At 37.8% G+C, this 17,680-nt stretch overlaps 1 protein-coding gene and 1 pseudogene across 2 annotated transcripts in view; one reads left to right on the top strand and one right to left on the bottom strand.

Annotated features, from left to right (window-relative positions):
* Positions 1–17,680, top strand: part of RNF144B (ring finger protein 144B) — a 161,847-nt gene that overhangs the window by 5,399 nt on the left and 138,768 nt on the right. The window lies entirely within an intron of this gene.
* Positions 1,475–1,866, bottom strand: LOC129085478 (protein S100-A10-like; annotated as a pseudogene).

The following is a 17,680-nucleotide window of genomic DNA, read 5'->3' as shown; positions in this document are numbered from 1 at the left end:
GAATATAAACTGTAATTGAAAAAAAGTAAAAATAATTTCCAATTATTGTAACTTTATATATTTTCCTATAATATTTAATTAGTCCAGATTTAAAAAAACAAACAAACATATTCTCCACTTGCCCTGGCTAGTTTGGCTCAATTGGTTGGAATGCTGGGGGTTCCGTTCACAGTCAAGGCACAAAGTACCTAAGCTGCTGGTTCCATCCCTGGTTGGGGCGCATATAGGAGTTAACCAAATGATGTTTCTCTCTCACAAAGCTATTTCCCTCTCTCTCTCTCTCTCAGTCTCTCCCTCCCTCCCTCCCTCCCTCTTTCCCTTCCCCCTCTCTAAAATCAATAAACAATTTAAAAATATTTTAAAAATACTCTCCATTGGTATACTTTAGGACTTTATCACTATTTAAATAGTGATACCATGTGAGCAGAAAGAGGTAAGAATATTTGGACTGCCATATTTAAATTTGTATATAAATATATTGAAGTTTATAAGTAGGTTTATGAAAAGATTAAAGAGCATGTGTGACAATTGACTAATTTTATATTTTGGTTTTGGAAAATACAGAGGCATATTAAAGAAAAATATCAGAATCACCTCTAATCTTACCATCCAACCAAATCTGACATTTCGGCATAACTTTTTTAGTTTTTTAACGTGCATTTGGGCATTTATGTGTATGAATGTTGTTACAGAATGGAGATTTTTTTTTTTTCTATGCATTCTTTGTCTTTAAAAAAAAAACTTAACAATGTCATAAGAATTGCCAACGCTATTAAACATTTTTCTTAACTATCTGGACTCTATTTTATTTGCTCATGTTTCTTCTGATAGATTGAAATGTATGGATTATATCTTAAAAATTCAACTTTTGCTGCCTTTAAGGGTTGTGTGTGTGTCTGTATAGATATGCTTGATTTCCCTAATCAATGCCAGGAAGAAATGGTATTTATTATCTTTCTTACTGTGAGATAAGAAATTGAACACTTTTACTACCTCTCTTTCTCTAGCTCCTCTGATTCCTAGTTTTTTGTTGGTATAATCTAGGATTATTAAAATCAGATTTATTATTAATAATAAATGCTGAAATAATTTATTTTCAGTTAAAGAATTACTTTTGACATTGTATTTAAGGTTTAAGCCCATATTGACCAAGTTTATTTAGACTTAACTCTGTTTTGCTGGTATAAGCAAAACAACTTAACATTATTACAGTATATTATATTACACTTCCTCCATCCTGAAATTCATATCACAACACTTTTAAGTATATGTTCAAGTATTTTTTTTCAGGAGGTCATGTGTAGCTGAGAATTTCTTTTTTCTTTTAAAGAAATTTGTTTATTGAGGGCAAGAGGATACAAGCAATATAAAAACCAAAAGCTTATTTGGCTTTAATTGGCTTTTTTCCTCTTGTCAAATGGGGGTGGGGTGGGGTTTTATTTGTACATTTTCTAAGGGCTCCAATCTGCTCATGAAATCGTTATGCAGGGGGTAGCTGTGGGGCAGAGATTCCTCAAGCGATTTATTGGGAGAACGAACTCTTGATCGTGGATAAAGTAGCTGCTCAACGGCCTACCTCTTTCCCTTCTGCTTCGTGTGCACTGCAAAATAGTCATTGCACGTGTTAGTGAACCCAGCAATGGGCGAAAAGAAGCTGTGGGAGCCCACTCTGCCTTTTTGGCCCTGGTCCAGGTCCTTCATTATTTTGTCTATGGCCAGAGGGCCTTTTTGATCTTCGAAAAAATCCAGGGAACTTCTTTCCCAGGAATACTGTCAGGTCTTGCTTTGTTAAGTAGCCCTTATCCCCAGCACGTTTGTGAAAGACGAACATGCTGTTTCCATGGTGTGTTACATTTCAGAAGGCATTTTGGTGAGGTCTTGGCCCCAGGCCGGCTGGGTCCTCCGCGGTATGGAACGCGCGGCCAGGCAGCAGAGCGCCGTGGACTCTGAGAATGTTTTTAAGAAATTGTTTTCGGGAAGCCAGTAGAGATGAGAATACTTTTCTGCCTTTCTTGCTTTAAATAAAATGTTTGGGTCACAGTCTTTAGCTCAGTACTCTAGATATTGCTTGGCTGAATTCTAGTATTAGGGTCGCAGAAAAGAAGTTACTTTTGTAGGCAATCTGTTTTTCTGTCTGGATGGTGAAAACATTGTTTTCTTTACTCTAATTTTTTAAAAACCAGACTATATCATGGTGATAATATGTTTTACTAACTTTTCCTGGCACTTTCGAGTCTTTTTGATTTGAAGACAAATCTTTTTGTATCTCAGTATTCAGTTATTTTTTTCTGATTATTCTGTATTGATATTTTTCATTTTGCAATTATGCATATACTTGTGTATTCATCTCCCATACCATCTTTTATTTAATAAATTTAGTCTTTTTGCATTTTCTCTGAACATTAGCAGAATTTCTAAAGCTTATCAATCTACTTTGATCAGGTTTTCAGTCATTTGTCATTTCAGTCATTCAGGTAGTGAGTAACATATTACTACCTCCAAGTAGTGAGTAACATATTACAACAGCAAGTTCCACTGCAACTTTTTATTTGGAAATGGTATTTGTTTAGTATCCAAGTTGTACTTCTTAATCTCAGATCCTTCCTGCTTTATGATTACGCACTTTAACTTCATAGTGATGAAGGTCTTTTGTTTTTGCTTGGATCCACTAAATAGAAAATATACAAAAGTTGCTACTGTGCAGCAACTTTATTTTCGTAGAAATAATTACCATCTATGGTAATTCATTAGAAGTGTCTCCTTTTGAAATACAGTCTCTTCATATACATAGTAATTTTTGTTGGTGTGCTCTACCTTGGAGAAGTAATCCCTATTAGTACAAAATCAGAAGTTAAGAGATACGTATGTGGGGATCCTTGGCTGAATCCATGGTCAGTGAAAGGAGAAGGAAAAAACTGAAATGTTCTGTGGTTTACTTAACTATGTCAGAGAGAAGGAAGAGTGCAAGGGGCAGATGGTATTAACGACGGGAACTTTGGCTGTTTACAAAATGTTCTTCATATACAATGCTAGAAATTCGTTAAAATAGAAACCTGTATCTCAGTTTCCAAATACTTTTATACATTACCTTATGTTATCCCTAACCCTATTGCTTTAGAGTCAGAGGGCTGTGGGCTTTGGATGCAGAACGTTGTGAGTTAAATCAGTTCCTTAGTACTAATAATGGAAACTTTGCAAGTTACTTCAGTTTTCTTAGCCTCACTTCCTTCACTTGGAAAAGGTAATATTGACCTCATAGAGTGATACAGATTTCATGACATAATTATGTAGGAATCGTCAGAACACAGTTGGTAGAAGGCATGGATGAGATGGGCCCTGGAGAATGTAGAGCCAGGCCTTCAACAACGAAACCCTGAAGGCACAGAGGAAAAGCCCACGGAAGGAGACTAAGAAGGAGTGGCCAGAATGGAGGACAGAGATCAGGAGAGAGTGACATAGGTGAATCAAAGGGAATTTAGAAACTTAAGAAGAAAGGAATTCTCATTTGCACCATGAGGACAAGGAAATTACTGAAGTGTCTGGCAATTAGATTAGTGTGACATCAGCCACAGGCAGTTTCACAAGAAAGATACAGCTAGAAGGAAGATTGCAGTGGAATGATTAATGAGAGGAAGGAAGATAGGAAAGTGTAAACAGCCAATAAAAAAGTTCTTCCCTTAGGAAAAGGGGAAAAGATAGGAGAGCAGTGAGATAAGTCAGTAGCTAGGCAGATACTCAAGATTGCAGATTTGGATTTGGACTTGAAGAAATAGCAACATTTCAAAAAAAATTTAGGAACTGAAAATTTGCCAAGGTAAAATTTTTTTTTTTCAAATAAGGACATTAAAAATACTACTATCTATTTTTAACTTGTTTCAGAAAAGTATCAACATTAAAAAACTGAATAAATTTAGCTGTATGAGAAAGTCAGTATCTCAGATACTGAAGCTTTTGTTTTCTTGTCCAAGATTTATCTTCCTGAGTTTAAGTTTCCATCTTTCCTCCTTTAGAGGTCTTCTTTCTCAAATATTTTCAATTTCTTCTTCCCTGTGGACTCTTTTCCATTAGCATAAAAGTATGTTTCCATCTCCTACCTTACGAACTTAGGTAAGAGTTAATAAGGACCTAAGTGAAAACAGTGGAAGATGGGAGGAGGGGCTAGGTAGGAAGGATGTTTTATAAATAGTATTAACAGAACTTAGTGACTGATTGGATCTGGCAGGTGAGAGAGGGGGAGGAACCTAAGATAACTCCCAGGGTGACTCTGCTAAGCGGTGCTGTCAAAGAGGAGGAGCAGAACTGGGAGAATAAACACTCATGGACTTTGTCCGGTGTGCGGGCTTTCTAGGTTGGGAGCCTGGACTGTGTCTTTGACTCTTGCTCCCGTATGGCTCTAACTAGGCCCCACCGCACCCCAACATCCCACCTCAGTCATTGTCATTTGATCCCTCCTGGTTGGTGTTTAAACCTCTGTTTCTGCAGTTATTTAACCTTGGGAGTTCAAACACTGTTTGCAGGAGTTTGTGAACCAACCGAATCTGTATATTTTCCACTAGAAAAAATAAAAATGAACCAATTGATAGAAATATGAGTATGCACGTAACAGGATGTCAGAATGGAACTGTGTTAGTTTTCATTTTTAGCTGTGGATGGAGATAATAGAGGCTACGTTCCAAAGTCAGGGGTAATTGCACAACGCAGACTGGAGAAGGAGTACGGGAGAACCCGTTTAGCATTGTTTGCAGTTAGCTCATCTGCCACCCTCAGCTGATGAAACAGGTTGTAGAGACCAAGAAAATAGTGATTAGAAGACAGTATTTAGACAGAGTTGGTGGTGGGTTTGAGGGCCCCTCCTGGCCACCATGAGAGAGGGGTATGAGATGAGAGAGGGCTAAGAGACAAGGACCTACTTGTCTCTTCATCTCAAGTCTGGAGGAAGGGGTTTCATGCAGACCATTTGGAGTGTCTAATGTGTATGCCCTACAGACTCAGAGGCACAGTGGATCAGAGATTCATGCGTGAGAAATCTAAAGGAGAAGAGACTGGCTGGCTGGCTAGGTTCTCTGCTGGTGGATCAAAAGACATACAGCTGCGTGTTCTAGAGTTGGATAGCACACAGGGCAGGTTTGTTCCCTAAGGGCGAAAGGTAGACCACACTGGAGAGTGAGCTAACCAGAGGTCATCTCAGGTCACGTGTAAAGGGCCACCTGGACCCCAGCATGGTAATCTGAGGGAAGAGCTTTAAGTAGCTATCTGCAAAAAGGGATCTGCAGGTGAGAGATCCCCAGTGATGGGGGTGAGGAGGCTCTCCCCGTCTCCACGCCCTGTTCTCCTCATCACCATCCCACCCTGGGCTCAGGAGAAAAAGTAAGATGTATATCCCGTCAAGTTCACAGATCACCAGCATTAGGTCATTATATATGTATTAGCCATGGAAGAATATTGCGGCTGCCTCTTCTTCCCCCTACCTCATCCCCATTTTTGTATGAGAAAGTGGGATAACTTACATTAGCAGTTTGGCTACAGAGAAGAATCTTTCCCTGACCACCTTCCCCAGTACCAGTGGCCAGCGCTCAGCAGGCCATAGCTGCAGGAGGGGAGAAGTTTAACTTTACATGTAGTTGAAAGAGTTTGAGGGCTATATTAGATTGAACATGTTAATTACAGAACTGTGATTGAGTTTTATAGACTTAGAGTGACTTACTTGCAAGTGTTTTTTATTATTTAAGAGTGCCTAGAAAAGTCATGACAACTCTTCTGAATTTTATCTACGGATAAGGGAAGAACAAGCCCCATACAATAAACTTACAGAGGCGATGGAGAAAACATATAAAGTAATTTTCTGATTATAAGCTTAAGTCCTGCTTGTTCATTATGTGGGTCATACACGTAAAACCACTATCATTTTTCAGTGATACAGTTGTGATATACATAGTTTAGTGATATATAGTTTTCAGATATAATTGACAAGAGGGTAGGAGGGAAGGGCAGAGATGGTTATTATATGAATTAAATTTATTCTATTCACAGAAATGTCATAATTATTTTCAAATCTTAAAATGATGCTAGCAGAATTTAATCAATCAATTAAAATATACATTAGGCAATTTTAAACGCGGCTTGCAATCTGTTCCACAACTGGGGAAATGAGCTGAGATATTGCCTTTGTGTAGTAAGCACATAAGGCATTTTTCCCCCTTCTGTTTCCAGAGAATCACAGAAGCAAAAACAGTTAAGATTAATTGTTCACCATTTGCATTCTGTCATTGATCAATTAAAAAAAAGTGTGTGTGTTCCTGAAAACAATAAAGATGATGCCTATAAGCCCATAAACTCTAGAATAAACAGACAGCTAATGATTTCTCTTTTCAGCTTTGGGGAATTTTAAAAGGGCTTTAAATTATTAGCTTCCATATTATCTTCCCTGAATTCGCAATGTCCATTCAATCAAAGTCTTTTCATAGTAAAGGAATGACAAGGGGATTATCTAAATAATGTTTCTATTAAAGTGTTCCTGGAAGTTGAAAAGACAACTTGAAAAATACACGTGAAACACACATAAAGGATGGACATTGGCAGAGAACAAGTGCAGTTTTTCCATAGAAGCGGAATTTTGGATCCAGAGGTAGGATGTTAGATCGACCTGAAAGATGGAATAAAGATGATGACCTGGCATGTGGTCTTGCGTCAGTCTTCTATGGCTCTAGAGGAAACCCTGCTGTGCCCTTAGGATCCTGAGGGAAATGCTGTGTTGCTCTAGTGCCCTGCTAAAAATACCACGTGGGCTTCTGTTAGAGTAGTGGTGAGAGCCAACGTGATAGAAGTGGTGTGACCTGGGGCACTATCTTCTATCTACTATCTTCTAGTAGTGTTTTTTTCCCTATGGTAGGCTAAATTCTAAGGTGTCCTCAAGATTCTGCCCCCTGGTGTATACCCCTGTAAATTCCTTCCCCTTGAGTTGGCTAGAGCCTGTGAGGATGATGGAATACATTCCTTCCATGAAGATGTTCCATTACATAAGACTGGAGAGAGATTCACCTGCAGGTGTCGAAGAAGCAAACTGCCATGTTGTGAGAGAGCCATGAGACTAGGACCCTAGAGCAGCTGCTAACTTTGTGCTAAGTTATTTCATGACTGCAGAAAACTAATGCATTCCCCATTTTTTCTGTTCTATACTCTCAGAGCTATTAAAGCATATGCTGGAAATTCTTATTCTATCTTAGGTGTCTTAATTGCATATATTTTCCATTAAATTTGTTTCTCCATTTTGTGTCCTGGGCTTCCTTCAGATTTATCCTTTGTTTCACTAATTCTTTCTTTAGCTGGCTTCATTGATCAGCTTTTGCTTTGATAATACAGTGCAACAAAAAACTTAAAGCCTTAGTGGCTTAGGTATCTTTTTCTCACATTGCATGCCAGTGGCTGCAGACTGGGTGTAGTGTCTCTGCTCCAGGTGGTGAGTCAGGTTCATTCAGCAGGAGGCCAGCTGCCCCTGTCTGGGACTTGAGGTTCGGATGGTGGGCAAGAGGGCTGGCTGAGACTTGCGGCGCTTCCTAAAGCCTCTGCTCATAACTGGAAGTCAGCAGCCAAGGCCGACATCAATGACATGGAGAACTAGACTCTTTGTCAGCGAAAAATGAGAAGAAAAATTTTAACCAACAATACATTAAGTTGTTCTATTTTTTCATTAACAATATTTTAATTCTATTGTCCTTAAAAATATTGCGGTGACAGAAAACATGGTTGTCCTTCATTTTACTTGGCTCAAATAAATTCTCAATCTAAAGCTATTTTATGTGTATGCCTAACACTGTGATATACATAGGCAATATCATGAAGCAAAATTGGTTCTTTTTGAAATCTCCTTGTTCTTTTATAATGTCTTGGTCTTTATATATGTGTTCTATTCCATCTTTTATCTTGTCAAACATCTTAAAAACATTAAAATTCTTAGAATGCTCTATTTGCTGTACTTTGGGTTGAGTAAAATTTCCTTTTTGATTCACCCGCTAATTTCATCTTTCTCGTGGCAATTTGCTTGCTCATGTGTCTTATCATTTGCGTTTCATGTACTGTGGGCTGTGGAGAAGTTCCTATGAGGCGGTTTTCCATTTCACTTCTTGAGGTCTGCTTGTTTCTGCAGTTCGGGATCTGGTTTCCAATGCTGTGTAGTTAGAGTACATTTGAACTCGTTCCCGTTCCTTGAAGAGACAAAAGTCTCTAATTTCTCATGGGTGTCTCCTTTTGCATCTCTAGCCCAGAGCCAGAGGCATGCTTTTGTACTACATCCCTTCTGAGAGGATGGCATTTTCTTGTCCACCCCTCTCCTGACTTTATGTAAGGTGTTTATTTCCAGCTCCACATGGTGGATAAACTCTACCCTCCCAGGTGAATATCCTATTTTTAGATTCCTCCTAGGTCTTCAATTCCTAATCACCGTTGTGGGTTTAGAGTTTCTCTTTTGTTTCTGGGAGATTTCCCTTTCTTGCTTTCATCCCAGATGTACTTAAAAATAATTTCTTATATTTTATTTAGAATTTATTCAGTCGCAGAGCAGAGTGTAGGATGGGATAGCAAGGGGTGGGAGTGGAGCGGGTTTCCCACGTCAGCTCACCATGCTTTATTGACCGACTAGGAGTCTGTAAATTCATTTTGTAACTTTCTACCCCCAAATTTTGTTTTATTTTTTATTGGAATTACATTGATTATGTAGATTAATTTGGACAGAATTTATGTGCTCATGATATGGAATCTTTCTATGAATCTGACATATATCTCACTATTTACCTGAGACTTCTTTTTAATGTCCTACTACAATGATTTTCAACCGTTGTGCCGCAGAATTTTTAAAACATGCAACACCTGACTATTTAGTCAAGGGGCACAGACCTCTTTTTCCTTAGATTGTCAAATAGAAAAATGACAGCAGCCAACATAACAATAGCTGTCCAATGTGAATCAGTCAAAATTATGCCTACTTTTTTCTCAGATTGGCAAACAATAATATATATTTTTGGTGTGCTGCAGAATTTTAGGAATTAGTTTATATGCCATGAGATGGAAAAGGTTGAAAATCACTGTCCTACTGAAATTGAACAATTAAAAAAATAGGTACTGTACACTTGTTGTTAAATTTATTTCTAGGTTTTATACTTTATTCCTAGGTATTATTCCTGGCTTTTTGAATAACCATGAGCAAATTAAGCATTATAGTTTTAATTTGGTTGAATTGTTTAACTACTACTATTTAACTCAATTGCTTAGTGAATATAAAGTGACAAACTTACTGGAATACATAATTCAGTTGTTAAACATTTTCATATGAGTTTAGTCATAATATATTATACTTCCAAAATGTAAAATATGCATTTATCAAAATTATTCAACATGCACATAAGTAAAACTTCTTGAAGCATAAGTAAAAATAGAAATTACTAACAGCAGTAAATTGAATTAAATGTATGACTTTATTACTTGGTGCATGCCAGAACCAGAATTTGTAAAATCATTGGTTGAAAGAAGAAAATTGTGGAACCTAGGTCTGTTGCTGGACTGGGAGCTCAACTTTAGGCACAAATATTAGGTGAGTTGAATGGTCCTCATTGTTAGGATATGGTGAAAGTCAGCTCAGATACAACACAAGTGTGAGGTTCCTGAAGAGGTTTTGCAGAGGCTTCAATGGAGACTCTGGGACCGCACCCTCTGTTGGCAACGTAATATTGGTCTAACGTGGTTTCATGCACCTTCAGTTTTAAAGGATTTTGCAAAAGTATTGTGAAAATACATTATTTCTTTTAATTAAAAAATAGATGTATGGCATGAGATGTCAGGTGATACAGTATCTAAGGAGGTATCCGCAAACCAACCAAGCCTAAATGGGCGAATCTTAAAATATATTAGGGATTTTTGAGCCACAGTATTCTCTGTTATCTATAGTTATTCTGGTATGCTTAGCCCCCTTTATTAAAATTTGCTCCTTAAAAAAAATTTCACCTTTGCTCTTTATTTTCCTTATTGTTTTCCAGCTATTGGAAAACACTTAAAATATAAAGTCCTAAATATACATATTTAATTATGACTGGAGGTTGTAGGAAATTAACAAGCCTGAATACTGTCTCTCTTATAATAAGATGGGAATGAAGAAAGAAAATGAGAGTGAAAAGAAGTCAAATTTGTCACATCCAAGAAGCCTGGTAAAAGGCCAAGTGTTGCTATATAATCACCCTGCTTCATATTTGCATAATATTAAATATATGTTGAATAAATTTGATATACATTCTCATTTGGATCTCACAACAACCCATGAAGCAGATGGTGAAGTGGTGAAGACATTAGCATTTCTACTTTACACAACTAAGGCTCGCAAGATGAAGTGACTTGCCGAGGGCCTTACATAAGTCAGCCCTCACTTAACATTTTCCATACGTTTTGCAACTTAAAGAGACCAATTTTGTCCTGGCTGGTGTGTGTGGCTCAGAGGAATGAGTGCTGGCCTGCGGGCCAAAGGGTCACAGATTCGATTCCCAGTCAGGGTACATGACTGGGTTGCAGGCCAGGTCCCCAGTTGGGGGTGCGTGAGAGGCAACCACACATTGGTGTTTCTCCCACTTTCTTCCTCCCTTCCTCTCTCTCTAAAAATAAATAAAATAAGATCTTTTTAAAACATTAAAAAAAAGAAACCAATTTTACCATAAATGATTGGTATAAACAAGAGTTAAGTTCCTATGGCAATGCATCAACATTACAGTGAAATAATGTTGAATGGTGTTATTCCAGGACCTATTGTATTTGTAAAAATGGATGATTTATCCTGGAGATAGAAATGACTGAAGTGAGGTATGTGGCTAAGGAGACAGTCCGCAAAGACCGATCATTGAGCATACTGTTTCATCTATCTGTGACCTACCTTTGTATCAGTGGCATGAATATGTAAGACTTCATAGTTCTCTTCTCAAGTCAAAGTGTTTTATTGGTTCTATAAAGAGAACAGCCTTTTAAAACACAGAAAAAGGCTTATCTTTAGAGAAATGAGGAGTCAGTATGGTAAATTTGAAAGTAACATTTACCCAGCAAATGTTTTATGTCCAGGTTAGCATGAGGCACTGTGAGCAGGTGACAGAGGGGCTTTTATTCTCATTTTATGCATGAAAAAATGTAGGCTCAAAAGATTTAAGTTTAGTAACTAGTTGCAAGTTTAGTTACCCAGCTACTAATGATGAAGCAATAATTTGAACTTGAGCCAATGCATATTCATCTCCCTTCTCTACAGAAGACTATCTGAGAAACGCAAATCTAGTATTAAAGCCACCTCGACAGCTGCACTACATGATGGAGACCACGTGCAGTTCTTCTTTCACTACGATGCCACCATGTAATCAATAAATCATTATTGCTTGTACAACTCTTTTCTCATTGGCTCCATTTATTAATGTAGCACTTAGAACTGCAAGGACCTTCAGAGACTAGAATTTATAAACTAAAGGTATATAACAGAATCCTTTTGTGGAACATTTTAAAAATATGCATATTGCCTTCTGATTTAGTAGGTCTGGGGAGTGGGTGAGTGTGTGTGTTTGGAAAAGTTTCCTAGGTAACCGGGTGTGGTTTTCTGGTTAACAATCGTTTCTCTAGCCTAACTCCTTAAAACTGTATAGATGAAAGAGTTTTCTTGAAACGAAGAAAAATGCCTCCAATTTAAGATTGCCTTGGTTAATTTGGGTAGTTAGAAAATTTACACTTAATGATTCTGTTTCTCCAGTTGTTTCTGGGCTCTTATTTCACCACCATCAACTTGCAGTTTAGTGTCTTATTTAATGAGTTGGGGCTTTAGGTGGCTTTTTATTTTCAAAACAAATCTCTCTCTCTCTCTCTTTTTTTTTAATATAATGTAGATGAATGAACAATGCCCTGCACTGTGTTTTGGGTTCAGAAATTGTGAGGAGCTCTTTAATGATAATAATTCAAGTTAGTTGCAAACAGCTGCAGCAGGGAGCGAGCAGACAGAGCTGCTTGGTTCAATGCTGAAGGCACACTGAAGTTCGTATAGTGTCTGTGGGACCAATACTTAGCTCTGGGCTGGAAAATAACTTTTTAAAATCCACTAAGGCCCTGGCTGGTGTGACTTAGTAGACCGAGAGGTGGCCTGTGAACTGAGAGGTTGCTGGTTTGATTCCCAGTGAGGGCACATGCCTGGGTTGCAGGCCAGGTCCCCAGTCAGGGGAGAGTGAAAGGCAACATATTCATGCATCTCTTGTACATTGATGTTTCTCCCCCTCTTTCTCCCTCCCTTCCCTTCTCTCTAAAAGTAAATAAATAAAGTTAAAAAAATAAAACCTACTCTATTTATTTTACATTCATATATTTCTGAATTGATTTATAACTTGGCATCATCTCCCACTCTGATCATATTTAATAACTTTGAAGCATGACTTCACAATTCTTGAAGTTTATACAAATGTAAAAGCTTACTTTTTCAGATGGGTAAATCAGGCTCCTGGAGAGAACAAGAAGCAAAAGTGGCTTTTCCTTACATTGGACAATTGGAAAAGAAGCCCAAGAAGTAATCTATCATTCGTGGAAAAGAGCATAGTTAATTTTAACCTTAGTTGAGACCACCCACCATAGTTGACCAGTAGCTAAGCAGGACTCTCTTTTTATTCATTAGCCCCCTACCCCCCAATTCAGCTTCCTTAACAGCACAGATCAAGATATGTAATAAAATATAATCCAAGTAAAGTATTTGGGGTTCAAGTAACTTGCTTTATGATCTCTACTTTTTATTAAAACAGATTCACTGTTCAATAGGGAGTCCTATTTCTAGTTTCGTATTTTCCTTCCTTGAAGAAAGGCTTATATTCTTTTTTTTATATTATGTCAAACAGTTGTTTAAAATTAAGATTATTCTTAATTATCAGGAGTAAATAAGAGTGTCAGTATTTCCTCAGCTTGTTAAACAAAATGACCTTAGTTCAGGTAAGATGACGGGCTGATGTGATGATCCCTGTAAAGAAAAGTATAATGCTACATTATCGCCTTGTAGAATTCTCAACGCTGCAAGAGAAGGGACAAATATAAACAGAGAGGAATAAATAAGAAGATTGTGCATATAAGCATAGTAAAGCATAGTCAGGCCCAGAATGATAGAAGACTTTTTATTTGATTAGAGAAACTACTCCTAGATATTGGCATGGGATTCTTTGGAAGAAGCCCTATGCTACATGCCATTAATTCCTTGAACAAAGTAAGTTTTTCTACTTCTGTGACTATTTGGAAAAAATTAACAAAAAAGCACAAAAAAACTCCCAGCAATCAAGTAAGCACCATTTTTATATGGTTTTTTGAGAGTAAGACTTCCATATTTGAATGTTGCGTTTTTAAGAGAGTATATCTGTATTTTATCATTGCTAATGCTGCCAGTGAGAAGACCTCCTATACATAATCAGAAACTCAGTTAAGTTAGGATTGTAGGTGTTATAAGGCTCTGTGGGTCCTTAGATTTAGTTATCCTTTCTCACCTGTTACATACAAATGCAAAATCGGATGTGGCTTGTCATTGTTTACCTAGGGGTTGAACAAAAGCTGTTGGTGAATATTCTTGATTCTTAGTGACATTCTTTTTGGCTTTTTTCTGCTCATGATAAAAAATTAAGTGATTAAACTTATGTATTCAATCAAAGAAGGTCAATATCCAGTTTTTCATGTTTCAGAAATATATGTAGTAATCCTGTTCCCCATATATTTCTGGCTCTCTGCCTTACATACTGTATTTACTAACCCTCATGTAGTAGGATGGGACCACAGGACCATTTTTAACCGATAACTTTTGAGCAGAATTGTGTGTCATTTCTGAGGGGGAGTGTTTAATCCATAATATGAGACCCTCCGGGGATCCGTCTATGATGGCCTCCAGTGGCCTGTGTCCCTTAACCTTAATGATATGCAGCGCCCCCTGCTGAACCAGAATATCCATAGCATGAGAGAGAAAACCCCTTTTTGTTTTGAGCCACCGAGGTCTGGGGCTTATCTGTAACCTCAGTTTAAAAACCTGTTAACAAGGTATTTTCTTCTAAGCCAGAAAATGTTTATAATTTAGGCTGTAGCATTAAAGGGAGAAGAAGAATTTAGGTAACACACTTGACAAGTTAGGGCAAAAAGAGTGATGCAAATTTTTTTGCCTATTGAGAGACTAAGAATATCTTTGAGGGGAATGTTTTCTGTATCATTATCTTGATTCTCCATTTTGGTTATTTTTTACCACCTATGGAAGCAAACTAGGCATGGAATGACTGCTGCAACCAGTCTCAGCATTTTTGAACTATTGTCATTTTAAATCACAACTGATTAGTTTAAGAATCAAGGAATCAGGGCTGTGGTTTGCGTATCGCCACTGTATGACCTTCATGCTGTCTGTGTCTCAGGACACACATCTATAAATAGGTGTTGAAACAAATCATCTTGAATATCTTTCTAGTGCTGTTGATCTGTAATTCCAGGAAATCAGAGTAACATGCTGCTAGCTATTTTGGGCTGGGGATCTTAAGCACAATTTTAAAATATAAGAACCAGATTGAAGTATATCTTGGTATAACAGTTCAAGGAATAAATGAATATATGATGCTTAAGTCATCTAAAACTTGAACTGTCCCCAAAACACGATATATTTTACTTTCAGAGTGCCATTTCCTTGGTAAGTGCTATCCATGATTTTTTTAAAAAACATTTTCGATATATATTTCTGATATTTATATATAAATATATGTATTTCTGATATTTCTGGTTATTTTCTGATATTTAAATGTATTTTCCTTGTATTTAAGATATATATATTTTACTGTGCCATTCAGAAAAAGTTTCCCAAGGATGTAGTGGAACTGTGTTGTTTTATTTAACTTGCTTTTTTAATCTCTCCTATTTCTTATAGAGATGAGGATGCCAAGATTTTTAACACTTTTACGTGAGATTTGTCAACTTGGTCTAAATTTGTCAACTTGGTCTAAATTTGCCATATTCTTCCTGAGTTCTAAGGATGGAGGGATTGAGCAAAAAAGAAAACAAAAAGAAAAAGCTCACTGGGCTGGGGGGATAAATAGTGAAGGAAGGAAACTTGACTTGGGGTGGTGAACATACAATACAGCATACTGATAATATGCTGTGGAATTGTGCACCTGAAATCTGTCTAATTTTGTTAACCATTGTCACTCCAATAAATTCAATAAAAAGGAAGAAAAGAAAGACCTTGGGAAAGTATTGGCAGGCTCAGCATGGCCCTCTCCTTTTGGTAGAAGTGCAAGCAAGGGTGGCTGTACTTTGAGCTTCAACTATCAAATCCTCAGAACAGTTTGTTCGCAGTCAGTTGGGATGGAAGGCTCAAGTTACAAAGCCTTCAGGATCAATTGCCATGTGCCCATTTAATGGTGGATGCAGTCACCGGTTTCTTGCTCTGGCTTTTTACTTCTGCTTTCTCAGAGCCAAAAGTAAGCTGTCCACAGAGCCATAGTCCCTCTCTGGGAGGTACCCATTGAAGGTACATTAATATCATTGCTATCCTAATGGATTGGTAAAGGGACTAAGTGATTTATGAAAGCCAGTTCAATTGTTTGCTTTTATGCAGACAGTGCTCTGAATTGTTTCCTGTTACTTATTATTTTTGTACTGCATTTAATATAGTTAGTATTGTAGCATGTATTCTTATATCTTATGGCTATATTAACAATGGAGAATATTGCCCATAATGGTTGCCATTCTAGTTGGTTGCAAAATCTACATCCAAGAATCAGAAACTGCCTAAAAATACAAGCTTATTGCACTGGAGCTCCCGGCACCTTGTGTTAATTCACTGTCAAGTAAAATGCTTTTATGTAAAACTTGATTTTTAAGAAAGCAGACATGTGACATTTTGAGTACTGCTACTTATTTTATATTCCTAATACATTATTCTCATTTTCTGCTTTTAGCCGAATCTTAAATTTAAAGACAATTTTGGTTTATTGACCCAAAGAAATGAAAATAACACAAATACAAACATTACCCAGTTCCAAGAATTCTTAGAGCTTTGAGTCCTGTGTACAAAGGCATCATTCGGTGCTTTAAAAAGCTGGAAGAGGGTGATCTTAGCAGTAGAATGTTATCATCTTCAATTTGTCATTTTACCTAATCTTAAACGTAGGCTACTCATAGTGGAGTGCAGAGTTAAAAAAGGTGACGCAGTGCGTCCAGATGCCAGTTAACTCTGCGGAATGCATAAGCCCCCAGGCCGAGGTAATGCACTGTAAGCTTTCTGTATATTTGTGAACCACAGTCTTGGGGTCTCTGGATAGGTATGAGAGGTATGCAGTGTGAAGTGTTTTATTGAGTCCTCTGTGCCACCAGGCTCACAGCACTCATCTGAGCGGAAGCCGGATTCCACATGTCACTACTTGGGTGGCTTAATTGGTGAGGAGTGTGAACTGAATGGAATGCAGTAACACAGAGGATGTCCTGAAATGTGTTCAGATCTTATGGTATGAGGGAAATGTGCATTTTCCATGATTATTTTCAGTGGAACACTTGCTATTTTAGATATTCTTTCTTAACCTTTAATAAAATTTTATTAACCAATGTCACCCCAATAAATTCAGTTAAAAAGTAAAAAAAAAGAGGAACAAAAGAAGGAGAGACAGAGCAAGTTCAGCTCCAATAGTGGATGTCTGTTCCCTGTGGCTGGTGGATGCAGTTGGCCTTTACATACACTCTTCTTGTTACAGAGCAAAAGGACCCTAATCCCTTCCTCAGGGAGTTTGAGATGCAGAAAGCTGGAGTGTGCCTAAGGGCTATTGACACACACTTTAGCAGAACAAAGGAGTACACCTTGCGCCTGGAACCGGGCAGAAACTGGGAAAGATATTCCCACGCAAGGTGGCAAGTCCTGCGTGCTGTGTGGGCTCTTCATCCCTTTATAAGAGGGAAGTTCCAGGCCCATTCTGTGGCAAGCAGAGGTCGAAAAACTGTGCACAGGAGACTTCTTTTCCCTCCACCTGCCATGAAGAATTTCCTGACTTCTAGATTATATATGTTGCTCCTGTCCTTGTTTCTGCTTCTAGGGATATGTCCATTGATTTTAGAGAGAGAGGAAGAAAGAGAGAAACGTCAACCTGAGAAACATTGATCCATCAGTTGGTAACCTCCCATACTCTGCCCAGCCAGGGATTGGACCCTCAACCCAGGCATGTGCCCTGGCCAGGGATTGAACCTGCAGCCTTTTGGTGCACAGGACGACACTCCAACCAGCTGGCTCACCTGGCCAGGGCTGCTTCTAGGTCTTTGTGCTTAAATACAGTTGTATCTTTGGCAAAACAAAACAAAACAAAACAAAACAAAACAAAGTAAAAACAAGTAGTGTTGTTTGCTTGATTTGTTATCATAGCCATTTCTCCAAGTCCGATGGATAATATATTAAGAAAATCCTAATAATTACATTACTCTGTACTTTCACTTAAAAGCCCTGCAAGATTCCTCTTAGCTCAGCAACTGTTCACAAAGGGAATGAGCTATATTCTTACATACTTGACATTTGAGGTAAGTGCAGATTTTTTTTCATTCACACTTGAGAGATTTCACAACACACTTAAGTAACTTACATACCCTAAGGGGATGTTGACAAGAATGGGTTTGACATTTGGAAAAAAAAAATTGAGCACATCGA

This window comes from Pteronotus mesoamericanus, unplaced genomic scaffold, assembly GCF_021234165.1.
Source record: "Pteronotus mesoamericanus isolate MK-2021 breed Mesoamerican mustached bat unplaced genomic scaffold, CSHL_Meso_final scaffold_31, whole genome shotgun sequence".
In the NCBI taxonomy this organism is placed as follows: domain Eukaryota; kingdom Metazoa; phylum Chordata; class Mammalia; order Chiroptera; family Mormoopidae; genus Pteronotus; species Pteronotus mesoamericanus.
The sequence above is the reverse complement of the archived record's forward strand: the minus strand, read 5'-3'. Positions and strand labels throughout refer to the sequence as shown.